Below are 12,941 nucleotides of genomic sequence, written 5' to 3'. Positions count from 1 at the left end.
TTGCAGTGAATAGTGGAGCCCTCAGGCTGCAGGACTGCATCCGAAATGGTGGGGGTGAGCCATGCTTCCATGAAGCAAAGTACACAACAGTTCCTGATGTCCCTCTGGTACTGCAATCTTGCTTTGCAGCCTTCCAATTTTATTTTCCAGAGACTGTACATTCAGCAGCAGGAGAGTAGGAAGTGAGGGGTCTAAGGGCTCTGCATTTCAGTCTTAGTTGCAGAACACTTTCCTCACTTCCTTTTTTCTTAAAAGGGAACTGCACTTGCTACCCAAGTCTGCAGTCCAGGGTCCGCCAATTTTGAGAATTGATAGATTTTTTAAAAAAGTCTTAAAAGTCCAGCATCTGCAGAACCTCTTGCATCCTAAAACAATGTTGCTTACTGCATCTATGACTGGATTTCATCTATATTAGTCCTAAATGAGCATATTTGATGATTCCCTTTGTACATTTATTATCAAAGTATGTATACATTATGAAACCTTGAAATGTATCTCCTTACAGCAGCCTCAAAACAAAGAAACCTTAAAGGAACCCATTAAAAAAAAGGAGACCATCAAACAACCAAGAGAAAAAAAAATAGTGCAAACAATATAAGTAAGGAAATGTGTAGCTTCACAACTGAGGCTTTATGAGCAACATGAAGACAGGCATCAGCACAGCTGGAGCACACGACAGCCTCAGCGCATCACAAAGTTGAGTAAATGTTGCGAGACCACAGATGCGAAGCCAGGCATCACTTTAGCCTGAGCAGGCCTCAACGTCGGCTCACAATGCCGCAGAGCAGCAGGTAGAACAAGCCTTCACCTCACCTCCAAACCTGACACCCTGATCTCTTCAGTCTGGCCCGGCAATTGAATTGTCCAAAGATCACGTTATTATTTACTCTTGGACTGCTCTGGGGCCTGCACCTTGTTTCTAGGATTCAGCTTATACACGACCTTCCCAATTCGGCCTGGCACTTAAATTGATCAGACGTCGGGATGTTCCTCACACTCGGGGATTCCTAATGGTCACTTCTGTTTGTTTCAGCCGGTGTGCATTGGGCATAATCAATGGCTGCAAACGATGACATCTGGAGTACAAGAGCAGACCGCACCATTAAAATATTGCATTCCCTGCCAGTCTGGGCATCTTCATGTGAGACACCAATGCCTCAGATGAGATAATGCTAATTGTTGAATACATCTGCAGATCACAAGTCACAACAGTAGCTTGATACACGATGAGACATAACCCCACCCTCCCACTGGCGCCTGAGCATGTTCACTATGGATGGGATGGATATTACAAAGATAATAAATTGTTAACATTATGGGAAAATATACAAGTTAAGCATTCACAATGGAATTTTGAGTCATGCTTTGAGTTGTTCATTTTGCTTGACTTTGGAACAGTGAGCAGTTAATGCAAGTAAATACAGAAAAGGCCTGAAATTTGCGACATTGATGCAAATGATGCAAAGCTCAAAGTGTTTTTTAGAACATTGCTCCTGATATGTTCCTGCATGAAGCTGGTATGAGCACTAACACAGCACCACTGTGACAGGGCACTTCCATTCCCAAAACCAAGTTCAATGCGTTTCCATTGACTGGTTAATGGATAGATATTTTCCAAAACTATAGCACATCGCTTGGCAAAGCAATGTCGTAGGAACTTGCTTGCTCATTAACAAGAACAAATGGAATTTTGGTTTAGTGTCTGATACTCAACATAGCACATCTAACACCCTATACTTCCCAGTGGCAAGAAATAGTAATCTGATCATAGCTGGCGCTTGTATATTGGAGTGGAATGTTGTTTGGGAGGAGAACTTCCCTCTGTGAAGGACAGCACCACTGGTTACATTTGCCTGTACAGTCAGCCCTCCTTATCCGCGAGGGATTGGTTCCAGGACCCCTTGCGGATACCAAAAAACGCTGATGCTCAAGTCCCTTATTCAACCTGTCTCAATGCGGTGAACCTTAGGACCCAGCCGAACCCCAGACCTTATTTAACCTGTCTCAGTGCAGTGGACATTAGGACCCAGCGGCGGAGTTCTGAATCTGCAGTGTTTCTAGTCACGAAAATAATCACGATTGTGATTTAAAATAAAGTGGAAATAATAAAGCGATCAGAAGGAGGTGAAACACCATCGGTCATTGGAAAAGTGTTAAGCTACAGTCGGTCAACGATCGGAACAATTTTAAAGGATAAAGTGAGAAAAGCCCTGCCCCAATGAAAGCTACAATCATTACTAAACAAAGCAGTGGTTTAATTATTTGGTTTTGGGATTTGGGGTTTTTGATCCTTCACATCAACCCGGCACGGATGAAAAGTGCGCTCGGGAGCGGTCTGTCACTGGATCGAGCTCGGGAATTTCCATTCCCGAACCCAGAACTGAAACATACATTTCTTAAGTGTTTTATATGCATAGAAAGGTAAAATATATACTATATACTAAGACAATCGTTTGACTAACTGACGCTAAATCATACCGGATGTACCTATTCCGACTTACTTAATAAGCGAACTTCCGTTTTTTTTATCCCGATCCACGATATCCTTTGCATATCCTCCCATATACTTTAAATCATCTCCAGATTACTTATAATACCTAATACAATGTAAATGCTATGTAAAATAGTAGTTATACTGCATTGTTCAGGGAGTAATGACAAGAAAAAAATGTCTGTACATGTTCGAACAACAAGTGCTGGAAGAGCACTTCCGGGTTTTCTCGATTCGCGGTTGGTTGAATTCGCGCATGTGGAACTCGCGGATAAGTAGGTCCGACTGTGCTTTTTAATGATTTTACCAACAAAGAGGAATTTCTACATTTATTGATTCAAAGAAGCAGCTATATGCAAGAAGAAAGTGATGTAAAATTGCACCTTAATATGTACATGGTTTGTTTTATGTATAGGGTATTTCCTTGGCCCAATAACCAATAGAAATAAATATTTCCAAATCCATCTCTAACAAATAATCTCACTATGCTGATCCATCAGGTTTTCTGTTCCCTTCTCAACATTTCAGAAAGCCACTTCAATCAAGGGCAAGATCCCAATTTTTGTGTTCTATCCCTTTCATTTTCAATTGGGATGTATTTGTTAATTATTAATGCATTGACCTATTTTATATCATTGTACTTTAGTACTTTAGAATGTAAAAGCAAGTATGTAATGCTGAGGGTTTACAAGACATTGCACAGAACCGCACTTGGTGTATTGTGAGCAGTTTTTGGGTCCTCTATCTCAGAAAAGATGGACTGATATTGAAGAGGGTCTAGAGGAAGTTCATGAGAATGATTCTGGGAATGAATGGGTTAATGTATGCGGAGCATTTGACAGCTTAGTGTCTAAATTCACTGGAGTTTAGAAGAATGAGGGTGGAGTCTCACTGAAGCTCACTGAATATTGAAAGATCTAGACAGAGTGGACGTGGAGAGGATATTTCCTATGGTGGGAGAGTCTAGGACTAGAGGGCCTCATAATGGAGGGACATCTATTTAAAATAGATGAGGAGAAATTTCTTTAGCTAGAGGGTGGTGAATCTGTGGAATTCATTGCCAATCTGTGGAATTCGTTGCCACAGACGGCTGTGGAGGCCAAGTCATTGGGTATATTTAAAGTGGGGTGCTGTAGGTTCTTGATTAATCAGGGAGTCAAAGGTTTACAGGCAGACATCAGGAGAATGGGGTTGAGAAGAATAATAAATCAACCATGATAGAATGGTTGAACAAACTCAATGGACCAAATGGCTTAATTCTGCTCCTATGTCGTATAGTCCTAAGGTCTTGGGGTTTGTGATGACCACATGCCATTCTATGCCTCTCATTTAAAACCGTACTTGTATTTTCACCACCTGTAAATGCTCCTCAAATGTTTGTTTATAATTCATTCTGGAATGTGGGTGTTTCTGGCTTGGCTGTAATTACTACCTTCCTGACAGTCTGAGAGGGAGGTGATGTAACTATCTCAACACTGCAGGTTAAACTGAATGGCTTACCAGGCCTGTTCAGAGGGCCACTAAGAATCAGCCCCATTGGTTTTGGATTATACCGCTCAGGCCAGCTATCAATAGCAAGCTTCCTACCCAAAATGCACAGACTGGTGGTTTTATGGTTTCTTCAGTACCAATTTACAAAATGGTTGAAAACAAGATGATAAGCATCTTAATTTTCGCTATAGAATGTTGTAGAGAATTTTTTTTAGTTTTGTTTAACAATCGAGTCTAAATAGTATTATATAATTTTCTGACTAGCTTTTCTGAACTTGGTAGTTTTCTTCAGCTGCCCATTACACTGGTGTTGGGGTATGTGTAAAACTCAATGTATTTTATTTACTTTCTGTTTGTAAGTTGCCAAACTTATAACCCAGGACACATGTGTTTAGTACTTTAAACACATAATACATGTCATTATGTCATATTTTGACATTTATTTCCATTTCTCTCACATACAGATTTCATCTCCGGTGCTCATTATAGGACCTAATATACAGTTTAGAGATTTTTCCAAACCCTGGCATTCATTGAAAAATGAAATTCATTTTATTCTCTCAGGATGTTTGCACAATTGTTTTGTTTTCTTTTCAAAGATCCTCTATCTTTGCACCTTTAAAAAGTGCAGAATCATTTTCTACCACAGAGTTGAAGAAATGTGCCTTGAAAAGCTCCTTATTTATTACGCTTAACATCCTCGTTAAGCCTAATGACACTTAGCAAATTTATTTTAAATTAGTTAGTGACTTTGTTACAATATCACTCACGGGAATTTTACCAGACATGTTAACTAGCATAACATCATTAGCGACTTAACATGAAGACATCAACCTCTATTAAGACCAAGATATGCCTGAAATTCAACAAGTAGTTTAAAAAAATTGCTGAAAGAGAAAACAATTTTGATGAAAAGGTTTCATGCTGTTCATTAAAAACAGGAATAATGACCATGCTAATGTCAATAAGTGCACTCTAATACATCATAATGCAAATATTGGATATGTTCCACAAACATTACAGACCACTCCACCTGAGTCACCTTACCATGCCACATTTTAGCACTCCATTTGTTCTTATTCTTGGAATGAACTGCATCCTGTACATCATGGATAAGCATGTAGCAAGTCATGAAACAGTTCAATAGGGTGATTTCCAGTTATAGGTACACAGATTAGTATTTAATTGTAGAATGTCTATGTTGCTACATGAAAATATTTTTCACATGAAATTATGTACTGCAAATAGACAGAAATACAAGTATAAAATTAGGGAAATGGTTTAATTTACAGCAGTTCTTTTGATTTAATTAGTTAAATAATGTAGCTTTTGATAACATGATGAAGCAAAGTGACACTGAGCCCACACATGTGCATTGCTTGCTTAAAATCTTTTGTATAGTGAATGATCTATCCTGGGCCCAGCATATTCATGCAATCATGAAGAAGGCACATCAGTGGCTATGCTTCATTAGGAATTTGAAGAGATTTGGTTACCACGACTCCAGCAAATATCTACTGATGTACCATGGAGAGCACTGTAACAAGTTGCATCACTACCTGGCGTGAAGGCTCCAATGCACAGGATCAAGAGAAGCTGCAGAGGGTTGTAGACTTAGCAAGCTCCATCATCAAGGACATCTTCAAAAGGTGGTATGTCAAGAAGGCAGCATCCATCATTGGAGATCCGACCATTTAGGATATGCCTTCTTCTCATTACTGACTGAAGGAGGGGATACAGGAGCCTGAAGAGACATACTCAATGTTTTAGGAACAGCTTCTTCCCCTCCGCCATCAGCTTTTTGAACAGTCCATAAACCCATGAATATCACCTCACTAACTTGCTCTTTTTGCACTATTTTTGTATATTTCTTATTGTAAATCATAGTGAGATTTAAAAAATCTGTTAGACTGTACTGCTGCCATAAAACAACAAATGTCATGACAAATATCAATGATAATAAACCTGATTCTGCTTCTGATGTAGCGACTAATGGAGAAAGAGGTTTTCACAGTACACGTGAGGCCAATGAAAATAAAAAAAACTACAGTTTCTCGTTTTATTACATGTGGAGCCTTATTCTACGTCATTTAAAGTGGATCTAGCAATGACATCATAGAGCCCAATGCCTGGATCCTCTTGAGTGTAAATTCTGCTTCACTTAGCTTGCAATAAATGCCGCTCATCAAGACTTTCAGAAACTAGGTATTGCTCACCTCTCACACTGACATACAATGCTGAATTGTCTCGTTTAGAATGACTCTGAAAATTTGGCACCTTTGTTAAGGGCAATACCTCTTTAATTAAATCGTAATCCATTATCTCTAATTCAGGAATATTCATATTGATTTATTATTTTTCATTAAGTCTGTTCGATCCTTCCACTAAAGCAAGAAATGAGGGGAGCTTCTAGTGGACTTTACACACTAATTCTAAAAAGCGAGCGGGATCTGTTGGGACATCTGTGGATGAGTAGTCACAGAGTGAGTTGGAGACAGTTCCTTGTGGATTTTATGTGTCAGTTTTAAAAAATTAGTGGGGCATGTCAGCACTCGTTTGAGGAAAAAAGAGATTGCTTGGGTTAATAATAACAAGGGTTAATTAGCGATGGCCAATAAAAAGAACAGGGATTTGAGCAAAGCGGCCATTGTGTGCATGGACAGTATTAGAGTGGTCAAACTTTGGCTCAACAGCCTTGGGCGAAAACAGATGCAGGCTAGAGCTTCAGCTTCAGAAGTCAGATGCAGATCAAGTGTAGGCCAAATGGTAGTTCAGGCAGCTGAAAGTTCCACCCGTGAGCTGTTTGATTTCAGGATAGCCAACATCTCTCTGATGACTGCATATGTAGGAAGTGCACCCAACTTCAGCTCCTGATTGACAAGGTCAAGGAACTGGAACTGGAGTTAGTTGCATTCAGTGCCATCCAGGAGGCCAAACACCTCATAAATGAATCCTTTACCAAAGTAGTCACAGCCAGAAGTGCAGGCTTCAGACAGTAGGTGGGTGACCACCAGGAGAAGTGAGGGGAGTAAGCATTCCCCTGAGAAACAAGTACTTTGGATACTGTTGGGGGAGGCGGGGAGGTGAACGATCAGGGCACAGCAGTAGCAGCCAGGCCAGTGGCACTCTGGCGGGCTCCGACGTTCAGTAGGGAAAGAAAATCAGGCAGAATGGTAGTGATAGGAGACTCGATAGTTAGGGGAATGGACAGGAGATTTTGTGGCCGTGAAAGAGAAGTCAACATGCTGTGCTGCCTCCCAGATGATAAGGTGCAGGATGTCTCAGAGTGGCTGCAGAAGATTCTCAAGAGTTCAAGTTTAAGTTTAATTGTCATTTAATCATACATGAATACCCATAGATACAATCAAATGAAATAGCATTACTCTGGGGCCAAGGTACAAAGCTCAGTATCAAAGCAATACTGCACAAATGGCACATATAAGACGGCAGTAAAATACAGTCACACCAAAAAATTTAGTCCAAGTACCTGAGTCCAAGAATGTTGCAGCGGTTTGCATTCGAAAACAATACAGCTTGTCTTCTGCGGAGCTAACACTTGGGGGCAGCACCAACTCGACATGAACACCATGTCTCTAGCACCCTGGTGGAGTGCCCGACTCCAATGCCTCCCTCTGGGTGTCTGCAAACAGGCAAAACTGCAGCCTGAGGCCTAGCCATCTACAACAGAGGTCATACAGTTCCCCCATCATTCATCAATAAACCAATAAATTGGAGTTGCAACATTGCACACCACCAATGTCCAAAAGGGTCTTGCAATCACAAGAAAAGTGACTAATGTGATCATTCCCTGTTAGACTGCACACCTCCTTCACGTACCAATGCCTCTCTGTCACGGGCAGTATCAAGTCCAACAAGTCCAGCTCCTTCAATTACTCAACCAATGAGCATCTCGCTGATATGGTACACCAGCAATACCTCAAGTTCTTAATGTCCAGCAGGATCTTATGATCGTAAAAAATATGTTTAAAAAAGACAACGAGGAAGAATGAACAGCCAGAGGCTGTGGTGCATATTGGCACCAATGACATTGGTATAAAGGGGGAAAAGGTCCTGCACAGTGAATAGAGGGAGTTAGGAAAAAGGCTGAAGAACAAAACCTCCAAGGTAGTAATGTCTGGAATACTCCCAGTGCCATTAGTCAGTCAGAGCAGAAATAAGATGAATGAGTGGCTGAGGAAGTGGTGCAGGGGCGAGTCTCCAATTCTGGATCTTTGGTATCTCTTCTGTAAAAGGTATGATCTGTACAGAAAGGACGGTTTATACCTTAAACCGAGGCAGGCAAATCTCCTTGTGGGTAAGTTTACTGGAGCTGTAGGGGAGGGCTTAAGCTAAGTTGGCAAGGGGATGAGAGCTGGACTGATAGGGCTGAGGATGGGGAGCTGGTATTCAAGTCAATGCAGTGTGTAGTGAGACCGTGAGGACGGACAGGCAGATGTTTGGGCAAAATAACAGTCAGTGGGATGAGGTAAACTGTAACATGGGGTCAACATTGAAAAGAGTGATGAATAGAGGATTGAAGGTGTTATATTTGAACGCACACAGAATACGGAATAAAGTAGATGGTCTTGTAGCACAGTTAGAGATTGGCAGGTATGATGTTACGGGTAGCACTGAGAAGTGGCTCAAAGAAGATCACAGTTGTCAGCTTAACATCCAAGAATACATCCTGTATTGAAAGGACAGGCAGGTAGATAGAGGGGGTGGGGTGGTCTTGTTGGTAAAAAATGCAATCAAATTCAGAGAAAGCGGTGACATAGGATCAGAAGATGTAGAGCTCTTGAGGGAACAGTTGGGAAACTGCAAGGGAAAAGGACCCTGATGGGGTTATATTCAGGATCCTGAATACAGGCCAGGACATGGGATATAAATTTCAATGGGAAATAGAAAAAGTGTGTAATTAGGGCAATGTTACAATAGTCATGGGGGAATTCAATAGACAGGTAGATTGGGAAAATCAGGTTGGTTCTGGATCCCAAGAGTGGTAATTTATAGAATGACTACAAGATGGCTTTTTAGAGCAGCTTGTGGTTAAACCCACTTGGGAAAAGGCAATACTGGACTGGATTTTGTGTACGAACCAGATTTGATTAGGAAGCTTGAGATAAAGGAACCCTTGGGAAACAATGATCATAATATGATAGAATGCACCCTGCAGTTGAGAGAGAGATGATCAAGTCAGATGTATCAGTATTACAGTGGAGTAAAGAAAATTACAGAAGCTGAGAGAGGAGCTGGCCAAAGTTGATTGGAAGTGGACTCTGGCAAGGATGATGGCAGAACAGCAATGGCTGGAGTTTCTAGCATTGTTTGCTGATCCTGGAGGCTATGTCATAAACATTTCATCACCAGTCAAGGTGACATCGTCAGTGTGCAATTGACTGGTTTTTACCGAGTGTTCACGATGTATTTGTCTAATTCATTGTTCTGATTAGTTAGCCATAGTGCTGGCTACTAGTGTCCACTGGGTCCTGGCCAACCAGATAGTTGAGTGATCTGTGCTGGCCCTTATCCCTGGTGTTTGATCATTGTGATCATTGGTTCCTCAGGCATCCACGCTCACCCCTTGGCCCCAATCCCACAGATGCATAGGTTTGTACATTGCATCCAGTTCGGGGCCAAGAGGAATTGGGGAAGTGAGTGTAATTGCTCTTACTAAGGAGAAGGTGTTTGGGAAACACAACAACCTGAAGGTAGATAAGTCACCTGGACCAGATGGACTACCCTCAGGCTTCTGAAAGAGATTGTAGAGGCATTAGTAATGACCTTTCAACAGTCACTAGATTCTGGAATGGTTCTAGAGAACTAGAAAATTGCAAATGTCAGTCCAATCTTCAAGAAGAGAAAGTGGCAAAAGAAAGGAAATTATAGGCCAGTTAGTCTGACTCCAGAGATTGGGAAAATATTGGAGTCTATTATTAGGAATGAGGTGCATGATAAAGTAGGGCAAAGTTAGCATGGATTCCTTAAGGAGAAATCTTGCCAGGCAAATCTGTGGAATTTTTTGAGGAAATAATGTGCAGGATAGACAAAGGAGAGTCAGTGAATGTTGTTTACTTGGATTTTCAGAAGGCCTTTGACAAGGTACCACACATGACACTGCTTAACAAGATAAGAGTCCATGGGACTACAGGAAAGTTCCCAGCATGGGTAGAAGACTGGCTGATTAGCAGGTGGCAAAGAGTCGGAATAAAGGGGGCCTTTCCTGGTTGGCTGTCCGTGACAAGTGGTGTTCCACAGGGGTCAGTATTGGAACCGGTTAATTTCACATTATATGTGAACAAATCCGATGACGGGATTGATGGCTTTGTGGCCAAGTTTGCAGATGATACAAGGATAGGTAGAGGGGCAAGTAGTGTTGAGAAAGCAGGGAGTCTGTAGAAAGAACTGGACAGATTGTCAGAAAGGGCAAAGAAGTAACAATGGAATATAGGGAAGGGAATTGTATGGTTATGCGCTTTTTTTTAAGAAGAAATAAAGGCGTACACTATTTTTCTAAACAAAGAAAAAATTCAAAAATCAGAGGTGCAAAGGGACTTGGGAGTCCTTATGCAGGATTCCCTGAAGGTTAATTTGCAGATTGAGTCAGTGGTAAAGAAGGCAATGTTAGGATTTACTGTATTTCGGAGGTACGAGTATATAAGAGCAAGGATGTAATGCTGAGGCTTTATAAGACATTGGTCAGACTGCACATGAAGTATTGGAAACAGTTTTGGCCCCTTAGCTAAGAAAAGATGTGCTGGCATTGGAGAGGATCCAGAGGAGGTTCACAAGAATTACTCTGGGAATGAAAGAGTTAACATATGAGGAACGTTTGATGGCTCAGGATATACTCACTGGAGTTTAGAAGAATGAGGCTGGATCTAATTTAAGCCTGTCAAATATTGAAAAGCCTAGACAGAGTGGATTGATGAAGATGTTTCCTATAGTGAGTGAATCTAGGACCAGAGAACACAGCCTCAGAATAGAGGGACATCCATTTAGAACAGAGATGGGAAGGAATATCTTTAGTCACAGAGTGGTGAATCTGTAGAATTCATTGCCACGGATGGCTGTGGAGGCCAAGTCATTGAGTATATTTAAAGCAGAGGTTAATAGGTTCTTTGTTATTCAGGACATCAAAGGTTACAGGGAGAATGCAAGAAAATGGAGTTCAGAGGGATAATTAATCAGTTGTGATGGAATGGCAGAGCAGACTTGATTGCCCGAGTGGCCTAATTCTATGCCAATGTCTATGGTCTTATGAAGTTGAGGGTGAATGGTGCAAGGCTGTAATCAATGTTTCCTCTAATTTTTTTGTAGTTATGTGGACCAACCAGTGCAAGAGCAGGAAATTTTTACACAGCCTGAAAATTACACAGAATTTTAAATGTTTTTGTACTATACATATTATGATTATTTAGAATGAGAATTGAAAAATCACATACTTTTGACTTTATTTATTAATTGAAGGGTATTTTGAAATACAGTACAACAAAGAAACTTTTTCACATTTCATGATCTTTTTCTTGTCTGTCTCTGTTGCAAATCCATTGTCTACAAATACTGTCCAGATTAATTTCACATCCAGATGAAAGATACGTCTTAATCCTCATTACATCATCCAAATGTTCCACTTCTAGTCTGTTTGTGGATTTATATTTGATTAAATCATAAGACAGAATCCATGTTTGCTGTGAGCACTAGAAGCTTGAAGTGTTCCAACAATGTCAACAAGAAATCACAGTTCTTCAAATTCTTTGTTTCTAAGCACATAATTCAGTATATCAGTGTACATCTTAATTGAACAGATCTTAACTGTGTTGCTGTGATATTTTTGAGTCAATGCTTTAGTCGTAGTTCATAATAGTGGTTAAGTATTTTGATGTTGCCTTTCAGCGAGTTGGCGGTTTAGTAACAATGAGCTATCAACTTCCATTTTGCGTTTATTGTTACAACTTGTAACAGTGTCGTAACTTGACAATGTAAATATGTTGACGCTCTGAAGAGTTTCAAAGCGAAGAATGTGGTTCATTTATTAGAAAACGTATGGATTATATTCATTAACATAATTAATTACAGGTATTTCACAATCATATGAGCAGAATTTCAAAAACATTATATAAAAGAAAATTCCAGCTGCGCAGCAAAAAAGCTATGTGCACAAGAGTATTTCAGTTACGGCGCAGGTGTGCACCCATGCAACTTAGAGGGAACTGTGGCTGGGATGGAGTCTTGTGAGGTTATATTGTCTGTGCAAGTACAGGTACTTCTCACAACTCTTTTAAAAATCCTGTCTAAATAAGTTAATGTACAATTATAACATAATGAGAATGTGAGTGGTGAGGTAAAATAGCTTGCGGAGCTGCTGCCAGTGACCCAAATGCATTTCTGTCTGTGTGGAGTTTGCATGATTCCCCTTGAATGCTTCATTTTCCTTCCAAATCTCAAAGCCCTTCTGGATGGTAAGTTAATTGGTCCTGCAAAAGGCTCTCCCGATGTGTAGGTAAATGGTGGAACTGCTGGGGAGGCAAATATAGGAAGAAAGATTCAGGGAAAATTAAAGGGTGTGGGATAAGAATGCTCAAAAGGCTGTTATAGGTTCAGCTAGCTGAATGGCCTCCCTCCACGTTTTGAAGAAAAATGGAAAATACAGCTGTGTTCCAGTGTGTTGTAAATTAACAGCTATGTCACATTTTATTTTTGTACATACAGTATGTTTCTTTTACCTAACACTGAAAGGTCAGGTGGCAGGAACCCTGTGCTTCCCTCCACTGCTTCCTTTGTCATTGACTGTTGTAAATAACCACAGTGCTTTCCCCATCCACTCCCCTATTTCACCAGCTGTCCTTAACAGAAGAGTAACTAGCACCACACACAGAATGCTGGATGAATTCAGCATTCCAGGCAGCATCAATAGAAAAGTGTAAACAGTCACCATTTCGGGCCAAGAGCCTCCACC

Source organism: Mobula birostris, chromosome 4 (genome assembly GCF_030028105.1).
Source record: "Mobula birostris isolate sMobBir1 chromosome 4, sMobBir1.hap1, whole genome shotgun sequence".
NCBI lineage: Eukaryota > Metazoa > Chordata > Chondrichthyes > Myliobatiformes > Myliobatidae > Mobula > Mobula birostris.
Note: the sequence above shows the minus strand (reverse complement) of the source record.